Source organism: Athalia rosae, chromosome 2, assembly GCF_917208135.1.
Source record: "Athalia rosae chromosome 2, iyAthRosa1.1, whole genome shotgun sequence".
Classification (NCBI taxonomy): domain Eukaryota; kingdom Metazoa; phylum Arthropoda; class Insecta; order Hymenoptera; family Athaliidae; genus Athalia; species Athalia rosae.
In genome coordinates this window covers 3,206,553-3,217,506 of record NC_064027.1, presented here as the reverse complement: position 1 = coordinate 3,217,506, position 10,954 = coordinate 3,206,553, and positions in this window count along the sequence as shown.

Here is a 10,954-nt window from a genome sequence, read left to right as displayed (position 1 = left end):
CCCAGATTGCTAATTATGCAGAGTGAAGCGAGAAAAAAATAACTGTCTCACACGTGGTTCGACATGCGATACACGCTGACCATGTACGTATTCGTTGTTCGGGCGATCGATTTTACTAACGCGGAATGCTGTTCGGTCATAGATGACGGGGTGTATAATTTCTGCCCTCGTTTCGCCAACGATCATTCGCCGGTGGTAAGCAGAAGATATATTTTTATCGAAAGATCTCGACGGTCACACGCGTCGAAAGTTTTTCTCAGCGTACTCCTTTTCTTACGGGGCAGCGAATACATCATCGCTAAACTATGCACCGAGGAGGTCGGACTCGGACAGTGACTTTGATAAGTGGTACGCTTGACCCTTGCATGAAATTGTTAGCTCGCCATCTGCATCAAGTATTATCTCGTTCGGTACACCGGGTGTAGAATATGGAGCTCTTATAGACGGGGTAACGGCTGCCCACTTAGCCAGGGTAACAACCGTGTGGTTTTCAACGACCTAGGCACCGGTATCGAGGGGTTTCGTACGAGCTCGCAAACGCGGAGGAGAAGAGGACACCGGTTGGTGACCTTTACGCTACGAACTACTTCGTTCCATTTACAAAGGCGCGACTCGAACGTGCGAAGCATGACCCGTTCTCCTCCCATTGCATCGTCATTTTATTTTTTTCCTCCAGAGAAATTTTATACGGAACGAATAATATCGTGTGCGCACTGACCGCTGTCACGCCGTTATACGGTCGCAATGCGAAAATTATCACTCACGTGTCGAACGAAATTCGTTTCTCAGTCCCTCGTATCGCGAAGGTAGCGGTCGGATTTTTGGTGGTGCGAATTTCTGAGCAATTCGCCGAGACCGTTGGCCGGTATTCGACGGATCGGGTGTGGGCTGAGGTGGTCGGTACTGGGCGGGAGCGTTCGCTTAGCGGAGGTGGAGAACGAGGCGCTGCAGCTCCTAGCTTCGCAGGTTTTCCTAGTCATGATGTATCGCGGCTGCATGCGCAGATGCCACGATGCCTCGAATACCTGAGTACTAAGTACTCATTTCAAGGATGAATTACAATAAAGGTCAGCGCATGGAGCAATCCAATTACAGCCTTGTATGATTTTTATTCTCTTGACAGAATCATTATCATTTTTATCGATCGCTAATGAACTTCGAACACGTTTCGAAGCGCGCGATTCAACTGCGGATGCGTACGTACATCTACACGTGAAATCAATTTTTCCAATCTACAGATTGAAATCTCACGAGGTAATTGTACTTTTTAATTGCCTCGCGAGGATATTCTCCGACGACTTTTTCCTTACCCCTTTTTTTCTTTTTTTTTCTTTTTCACCAGAATCGATTTCATCTACATTCGAAAAGTAACGTTTAATTTTCAGGAAGCCGGAGAATATCTTCGATTGGGGTTAATTTCGACCGAATATTCTCCGACGAGGTGGGAATGTGTACGAAACGGTACCGAAACGTCGTAAACCTTGAGAAATAACGAGACTCGCGTGCGATTATTGAAGATCGCGAGGTAACGCGACGAACGTGACAAGGTAGTGGTGTCGGGGAAAAACCTTTTGCAACGGGACACCGGGACTGGGAGACTCCATTCTCAGTATCCTCGACGTCGGGATGAAGATGTCTCTCCGCGTATAGGACTAAGTGTGGGTAATTTGTTGGACTGGCTAGACTGTTTGTTTTGCCGGTTACTCCATCGAGGCATCTGGCCATCCTATACCAGACTCTCCTCGTTGTCGGTTCCACGGCGCGGGACAGAAGATCCCTTCGAATGTAAGAAAATCCGAGATCATGGCGTGTAAGTAACCGGTTCTTTAGGCGACGCCGCGATCTGCTCTCGGAATTGCGCTCGGATGTACAGTGGGGGCTTCCTTTCATCTCGCCTGGGTAAAAAGCAGCCCGGTAGTAATAAAGATTTTGCAATTAAAATGATCAGCACCATTCGCGCCCCAGATACGCGCACTCGGTATCCGTCTTTTCGGCAGTGTCTTTCGAAGTATCTTTCGTCGGCGAACGGGGATAGAAAACCGTCCGCGTCGACCGGATCAACGCGAGCGCGCGCGGTATCTCTCGAATGATGGAATAGACCATTTCCATGGTACCGTGCAACAAGTGCGGAGCCCTTGTTCCAATTAGCGGAAACACGCGGTACGCATTAGTGCTGTTTATTGCGAAGCACGTGTTCTACTTTGGAGAATGACGTTAGTGGTAAATCACCTCGTTCATCTCGCGAGTTGTAAGGAGCGTCGTCGGGGAGACCTTATTTCTAAACGAGCTCGGTAGGTTGTAAAGTTTAAAGTGGTGTTTTTCCAACCATTCGTTCTGAGGAGAACCTGAAAAAGAGACGCGAAGTTCTTCGTCTTTTATTCCGCGCGGCGAAAAACTTGGGGCGGGGGGGTGTGCATTTCCAGAGGTGCGGGCCGTCGACTTTATTATACCCGAAGAACCGACCACGAGTGGTCGAGCATGTTGCACGCACGAAGCGGTATAGGAAACCGCTCACGGTATTCCAAGCATGACACCTTCACCCGGGAGGAAGTCACCTCGGCGATCTTCGAGGCATCAGCATCTCCGTCGCCCGCTGCATCTTCTTTCGAAACCCGCCGCAGCCTCCCGCTCTTTACTGTTTGCCGAGTCGCCAGATTCTATACGACTGCTTCCCACGTGCAAAACCCGCTGGTATCAGTGAGTAGGTGTACGAGGTGTGTACGCGTATCGGTGCAACAGGACAATCTCCGCGCTGATATCAGTCGCGTCCGCGTCGGTATCGCAGAGATCCTTCCGTACACGTCTCAGCAATAAGAACATTCTAATCCGACTTCTATAGCGGTACAAAGCGAGCGTTAATTACATTGATTGATTTAAGCATCGTCGTGGGGGATTCGAGAGTCTCGAAGAGTCTGGATGCCTCACCCTATGCCGCGCAAAGCCACCGCTATCGCGAACCCCCTGACGCTGCGTCGGATGTACGCCTAACGAATATCTGCCGTAAAGGAACTCAGCGGACCGATCGCCGGTTTTTTTTTTTTTTTTAGACCGGCCACGTCGATGCCCGCTCGGTCTAAGATCACGTGCAACCGGCGTTCGATCGAGTCTCAAGGTAGAACACGAGCTCGACGTTCAACCTACGATTTAATTACTATTTTATTCAGCTACAATTGGGACGATTTCTAGGCAAAGTATTAACCGAGAATTCTGCAGTCCCATTTACCAAATCGGTAAATCGGATACTCGCGTTCTCCTAACTCTGTGAGTGAGATAATACGATCGCGAACGAATCCATGCATCGTCAACATTCCATCAATTTTCCACCAGCAACCGGATCAAGTCCTTACGACTCGACCGGTCTCCGATCGATCCATGACACGTCGACGCTGTCCACAACGTTGAAACTGCTGTGTCACAATTCGTTAAATTGGTAGCCAATAAGACGTGTATTGCATAATACATCGTCGGGCCAAATAATTTCGGCGAGATCAATACCCGAGTCTTTGAACTACCGGCACAGCTGGATCGGGCGAATCATATTGGTATGAGAATCTGTCGAAGGAATTGATATACGTCTACGAGTCGTTGATGTAACGAAAAAGGTCGAAGCATCGCCACCTTTGCCGGGATGTTGGATGTGCTTTGAAAAATTCAATTCCATGGGGATGCTCGTGTAACGTAGCCGAAGACTATACCGACATGCGCCACGACTCTGATACCGTTAGTTTACTCTTCGATTGTTTCAGCTAACCAGCTGCGGTGTCACGTGTTCCGACCAGGTAGATACTTCATCAAAAAATTGACGTTCGCGCTCGTGCTGTGCGTTAGAATTCGACATTAATCACCATCGAACATTATCCGATATACAACGTTCATCGATTCTACACGAGCGTAAGTCCCTCTACGGTCCTTGTGATTTCGGCACAATTGAAACTGATCGATTGGGCTTACGGAACGGATATATTTAATCCCGCTAATATATACGGTATCAATTCGGATGGTAATACCACACATCAAGTTCAAAAGGTGAACTTGGAAGGGTAGAACCGTCATCGCTGTTTCGTTATATGGATGATACACATGGGGCATTCTCACGTCGAACGGGACGCTTTTTTGCAAAACATTTTGTGGACTCGATGAAACCTTTTCGACGACTCGAGGGTCTCAGAAATTTACAGTTAGATCAATTGAGCATCCAGATTCGGATTCCTGAGATCAGAATTCAACGGAACACCCTAAGAACTCCGATGAAAAAAATTTTGATTTTTGACCCCAAAATTGAAAAAACTCCAAGGGGTACCCCTTTGGATTTTTTCGATTTTTTGGCCGAAAATGAAGTATTTTTAAAATCGATTGCAGGACACTTTTCTAACGTATTTTGACCTCAGGAACACGAATCCGTTGCTCAAATTGAGCTACGAATTTTTCCCATTGAGTTATCTCGATTTTTCTGCTCCAAAAAGTGAAAAATTGGCGATAACTCGATCATTTTGATAGATAGACCAATTTGGCTTCCGGATTCGGATTCCTGAGGTCGAAATACACAAGAATAGCGTAAAAAATAAAATATTTTTTTTTGACCCAAAATCGAGAAAAATCTAAGGGGTACCCCTTTGGATTTTTTCGATTTTTGGGCCAAAAATGAAGTATTTTTAAAATCGATTGCAGGACACTTTTCTAACGTATTTTGACCTCAGGAACACGAATCCGTTGCTCAAATTGAGCTACGAATTTTTCCCATTGAGTTATCTCGATTTTTCTGCTCCAAAAAGTGAAAAATTGGCGATAACTCGATCAATTGTCTAGATAGATCAATTTAACTTATGAATTCGGATTCCTGAGATCCAAATACATTAAAATACCATATAAAATAGAATATTTTTTTTTGACCCAAAATCGACAAAATTTCAAGGGGTACCCCTTTGGATATTTTCGATTTTTGGGCCAAAAATGAAGTATTTTTAAAATCGATCGAATGACACTTTTCTAACGTATTTTGACCTCAGAAACACGAATCTGTCAAGTAAATGGAGCCAGAAAAAAATTTCATCGAGATATCCTTAATTTTTTACTCGGACGATGGTTTCTGAGGCCCTTCAAACGTCGATACTGTTTCAAGTTCAAAAATCTTTGGTAAAAAATGGCTCGTTCGATGTGGAATACCCCACATACAGGTGTACACCCGCGTGTACGTACGAACTGCAGCGTTGGCTGACTGCGGTCAACTGAGAGTGAGGATACAATTGTGGTTATTAACTTAGAAAATAGGCTGTATTTCCGTAGAACAAGTATTATTATCTCCTGCTTCAAATTATCGTTGGTATAATACCAGACGCTCGTAAAGATATACCTCCTTATAATACGGCTGCGGGGTGGGGAATATTCAAATAAAGAATATCCATAACTAGCGTCAAAGGGCGTGTCCCGGCAACTTCAACGAGTTTATAATACGTGCTACGGTCGTGGTACATCCGAGTTCTGGTCACTTGCGAAAAAAAAAACGTGACGGGGCATCGCCGAGTTTCGCCTACCAATTCGTCAAATTTATCAGAAACCGTCCGAATTTCTAACGAGGCACAGAGTACGCCGCCGGTGAATAGAAGAAAAATTCTCCCTCCACCTCTTTCACATTTATCAAAGCGGACGATCGCGTATTTTATAAATATTTCCAAGTTTATTGCGATATGCCTACGAACGTGAACCCAGAATCGTAGTCACGGACAGACAGAGATCAAGTACGATATCGTACGGCCGTCTGGTTACCAGACACGCGGAGCACGCGGAACAACTCCGGTCTCATGTCTCCCCGTTTTGTCGGTGGTATATATGTAAGGTACTTTGTTCCGCTCGGTCGTTATTTCTGAAGGTATATAGTTATGGTGCCGGAGTCAGAGACAACCGATTACGTTACAGTACTGCACGGGGGATCAAGAGCATATCGGCATAATTAATACATCGTAAATAGTTGACGTCAAAATATACAGCAATATACCTGTTCAACGTAGCTGTGGTAATACAAAGCTCGGTACAACTTTCTCGAGACTCGCGGGCTTCTGCGATACAATTAATTTTCAAACTATTACAATTCCGCGTGGTTAACGGGGAATTTATTACCCCCTCGTCGAGAGGATCCGCAGCGTAGCTTTCGGTGCGCAGCGAAAATGTCCACCGTAGCTTCCGTACGCCGTCCGGTAGTCTTAATTGGTCGATCGATCAAACTCCGTCGAAATGCACAGTTGTCGAAAACACAGCTTCCGACTTACTCGGTCACAACGGTCTACTCGGTCAACCCGATTTGTCGGACTCACGCAAGCGAGCTGAGGTGACACCTGGGAATGCGAACGGTGGCCCCCGGTAATCGATATGCGGCATCTTAAAACGCCGATCAAAATACTCGAGCAAAAGGAAAAGCTGCCCGATTATTGTCCGGCCGAGTCACCCCGTTACGTAATCGGAGTAAGATAGAATCGCTGTAATACGGCTAGAAATAATATTCCGTAGGGGGTTTTTTTTTTTTTATCGACGTATTAATCATACGTAATCGGTGCATTGTTACCGAATTCCTTTTCGCCGATTACTCGGAAAGGGGTGTACGTCGACTCGGGGTCAAATGTGCTCGACCTTTGCGAAGTGAGATCGCGGCGCGCGGTCCGACGGAATTAACGAAGCTTCGACGAGCCGCGTCGAAGAGAAAAGAAAAGAGCGATCGAGAACGCTGAAATGGTAATCGATAAAGAACGAGCGAAAAGTCCGCGCGGTCCATGGCCGGAGAAGTAACGCTAACGCGACCGAAACGATGCACTTGACTCGCTTCGGGTTACTCGACGGTCCAAACATGGCGGACGCGGAGAGAAATTCATTCGGAGTTAAATATTTATGAACGCCTAAAGGGGGCGAGGTAGCGATCCTATTTTATTATCGGCGAACACGCACTTTTGAATTATAAACGCTCTACGAGCCGATGATTTCTTTTTCCCCCGAGCTTTCGAACTCCGATTATTTTCCCTCGAGACCGCAGGCCGCGGGAGGAGGTGTAGAAATTTCGTTTCGGCGAAGAGGGAGGTGAAAATTATCCGGAATACAAGGCGGCGAACGACCGCAACGACCGCCGCCCGGTCAGTACCGACGACGGTCGAAACAAAGGAAGAGGAATCTTTGTGGAGACTGTATAATTACCCACCCACAGACGGTGCAATTGTTCCCTAAGGTCTGAGGACGCCGGGATATTCAAAGTAGTCGACATTTTGAATGCAACTGCGCCGCAGCTCCGTTCCCGAGATGCAAATTTTCCTGACGTCGGATGCCGAAGAATAAAGAACTGCGGCGTTTAAACGTTCTTTGAAAAAAATCAATTCAACACTTTTTCATTCCCGTACACATTGTTTTTCATCCGATATAATGGAATTACGACAACTTGTCCCGATGAATTATCATTACCCCGTCAACATTTTTCAACTATTATTCATTCCACTCGCGTTACGCGCAACGTTGAAAAAATATCGGATCGCTCGAGAGTAAGGGCATCGACGGGGGCCGCGAAAAACCTCGTCGATTGGCTACCGAAGATATTGCAAAAGTCACCGCGCCGTATTGAGATTTTACGAGATGCAGCATATTGTTACGTACTTACAATACGAAGGTTCGCATAACTATACATATACATCTTAGGTAGTTTGCTGCTGGGCGTTTGTCGTGTCCTCGTTTTTATCGTCTCTTTATCCTTTTTTTTTTTTTCCCCCGCTGTTCTCTTCTCTCGCAGAATGCGATTATATCTCAATACAGCCGCTGATGAAAATCAGTTCGTAATTCTGATCGATTATTATCCAAGGCCAGAAAATGTTTCTCTCTCTTTATCGATCCGTCGGATTGCACGTCGCCATTTATTCGATTTTTTTTTTTTTTTTTTTTTACAATCCTTACATAACAATCGTACAAGTTTACACGCGCAACGAACAGTCTGGAACGTGAGTTATTCGAAGAGATCAAAAAAGAATTCATGAAATCTCCATCGAAGTCGAACTGCTGCATCGAACAATATCGAACAGATCGCAACCGGTGCAAAAAAGATTTTCGTCTCGGTATGAAAATAGAAACGAATAAATCGACGAATAAAATCGTCACTCTCCGGAATCGATTTCGATTACTCTTCGGTATCGTGACCGGCAACGATAACGTAATTTTACTTCGGATCCGCCGATCCAAGGAAGGTAATAAGACAACGCGCGATAGTTACCGCACGATCGGGGCTCCGGGTGATCGTCGCCCACGCGTCGTTCGATCATCGTGGATCGGAAAAGGCTTCGAAAAAGTTCTGCGTCTGCTCAAGGCCATTTCTCTGTCTTTCATCCTCCAATCAGGCTTAGTTGAGAGACCGTTGATAAGATCACCGATCGAGATACTCTCATTGTTTCCATTCGCTTAGCGAGGAAACCAGCCGCGAACGTTATTAATATACTCCCACGTGATGAGATGGGCACCCACTGCGTGATGCGGGAACTCGATCGGTGAGTACGAGCGGCGCGGTAGCGAGGTGAGTTTTTTTTTTTTTTTTTTTCTCTCTTTTTCTCTTCTAAAAATAGTAGGTTAGAATTTAATTGGGATCGGGCGGAATCATCGTCGGTAGCAATTAATGAAGCCCGCTAATGACCGGCCTTAGCAACGCGGAAGTTGGACAAATCGTTCATATTATCTGTATATTTCATGTCGTTCTATCACGTATACGTTACAATATTGCTCACGCTTCATATACACCTTCGCACGTAGCGGAAGACATGGGTGGTTCGAACGTAACGCGCGTCGTACGTTACACCTGAGCGTCAATAATTTACGCGCGTGATCGGAAATACGGGAACGCCTAGGAAGGTCGATTCCTCCGTCGATATATTCCTCGCCCAATTCCCGATTACTTTTTTCAATAACGAGTTGAATGTTTTTTTTTTTTTTTTTTTTTTTTTGGGGGGTAAAAATGAACTCGTAACGGCTTCGCAGGGGTCACTTGGCCGGTGCAGCTCGCACGCGGCCATATTTAATTATTTGGATGATTTGATCTTCGGCCCAGGAAGACGTACGAGAGCGCGCGCGATCACGAATTCTCGAGTTTGAATTCTGGGTACCGATGAATCTTCAGCGATGTTCGACGCAGCGTATTCCGCGTTCACGCTCGATTATGGTAAATATTGAAATTCTACGCGTTGCTGGAATCGCACGCTCGGACCTCCATATTATATATACACCTTCCTATGTATGTTTCTAGTCGCTCGGGACTCCACTCGGGATCACTGTACTGTTATACATACTTGTACGTGAACACTCCAACTTCATGCCGATGCCCATGCTTTCACGAACCACACGCGTTCCGCGCCAACGTAAAAATCGGCAGCCGTATTTTTCATTTACCCAAATAATTGCATTTCGATTGAAATCTTTACGATATTCAAGAAGGTCGACGTCGTTTTACCATCGTTCGGTACTTTAGGGTGAAAAAAAAAAAGAAAAAATCGAGGCGATATTTATATAAATTAGATTCTCGTGCAATTAGCTGTAAAACTGAAGACGCGACCTAACACTTTACTCGCTAGTGTGTACGAGATGAGTTAAAACAGTGCCGTGGGTTATTCAGGACTTACGAAGAGCGTGTACCAAAGAAACTGTGGTTTTGTACACCATATGTCGTTCTCTTCTGCAGCGACAGGTGCTGCGCCACTTCGATAATAAGCGATCGTAACGTGTGCGGCCTACAGAAGCTCGACTCGCGTCATCAAACTGCGTTGGATATTCGCAGGGTGGTTGTTCTTATCGTACGTTTGAGCTGAAATATATGTGTCGAGAATCCGAAGAATCACGTCTTCGAGGGTTGACGAGATCCGGTCACCCTCCACCGCATGGTGAACAAAAAAAGGCCGGTGACAATTCGCCGGAGAACCCGTTGGATTTGCTAATTTAAACCTGATACGTCCGGGAAATCGCGCCTGAATTTTCAAGCTCAAAGGATCACCGGGCGCGGGGGCACGTATAGACGGGGACGTGAGGTATTCGTTAATCAGTGGTATCCTCGAATGGTCGAGCTGTCCCCGTAATGGCCAATAATTAACGGAGACGCGCAAGAATAGAATTAATGTCAGTAATTGACGAGCGGTGCATATTGTTACCGGGTCGTTGATTACACCTCGCCGAGTGCCAGGGATACCTACCCCGAGCGTAGAGGCCGCGGTGATGAAATGTGTCATTATATCAGAGCTTAGCATTTCGACGCGGTGCGTCAGGTCAGGGACCGGTGCGCTTCGTTTGAGTATCCAACAGCTGCTGCTGCTGCTTGCCGCTGCTGATGCTGATGCTGTTGGAGCTCGCGAGGCTGCACCGCGCCGCGAGGCGCCGTACCAGTTCGGATCGACTTATCTGATAATCCGTCACTGAATCCCGGTCCGACTCCAACGGTGCCTCTACCGCATCCTTAGAAGATGTGCCGACCTTTGTACCTCTCTTTAGTTTCGCAGCGAGCCGGGTAAGTCCATGTTTTGCCAATTTTATCGTCAGGAGATGACGACGCGTCGAGTGAACCTTTCGTAGTCACGGTGCGCGTCTTCGAATACTCAAAAATATTTTGCATTTGCGATAAAAACCGACCGACTGGTTCCGCGCGTCGGGATACCGCGATTCGCGGTATTTCGGGTGAGGAGATCGACTTTGGTTTTTCCAAAATCTAACAGATTCCGACCGATCGAGAAACGGTCGTTCTTATCGGAAGAACTTGGCGAGTTTTCTCTGACTCCCCTCGTAGCGACGGCGGAGATTTTGTGACCAAGGTGAACGGGCGGATCGGACGTAATGGATATTTAAATACAAATTTGGGCAAGTCCTTGCGGCGCGGGTTCGCGCTATACCTCGCGAAAGTACCCGAGTAGTACCTTTTATACGTGGGGCAGGTAAACACGTAATGCGTACACACGTGTCTACC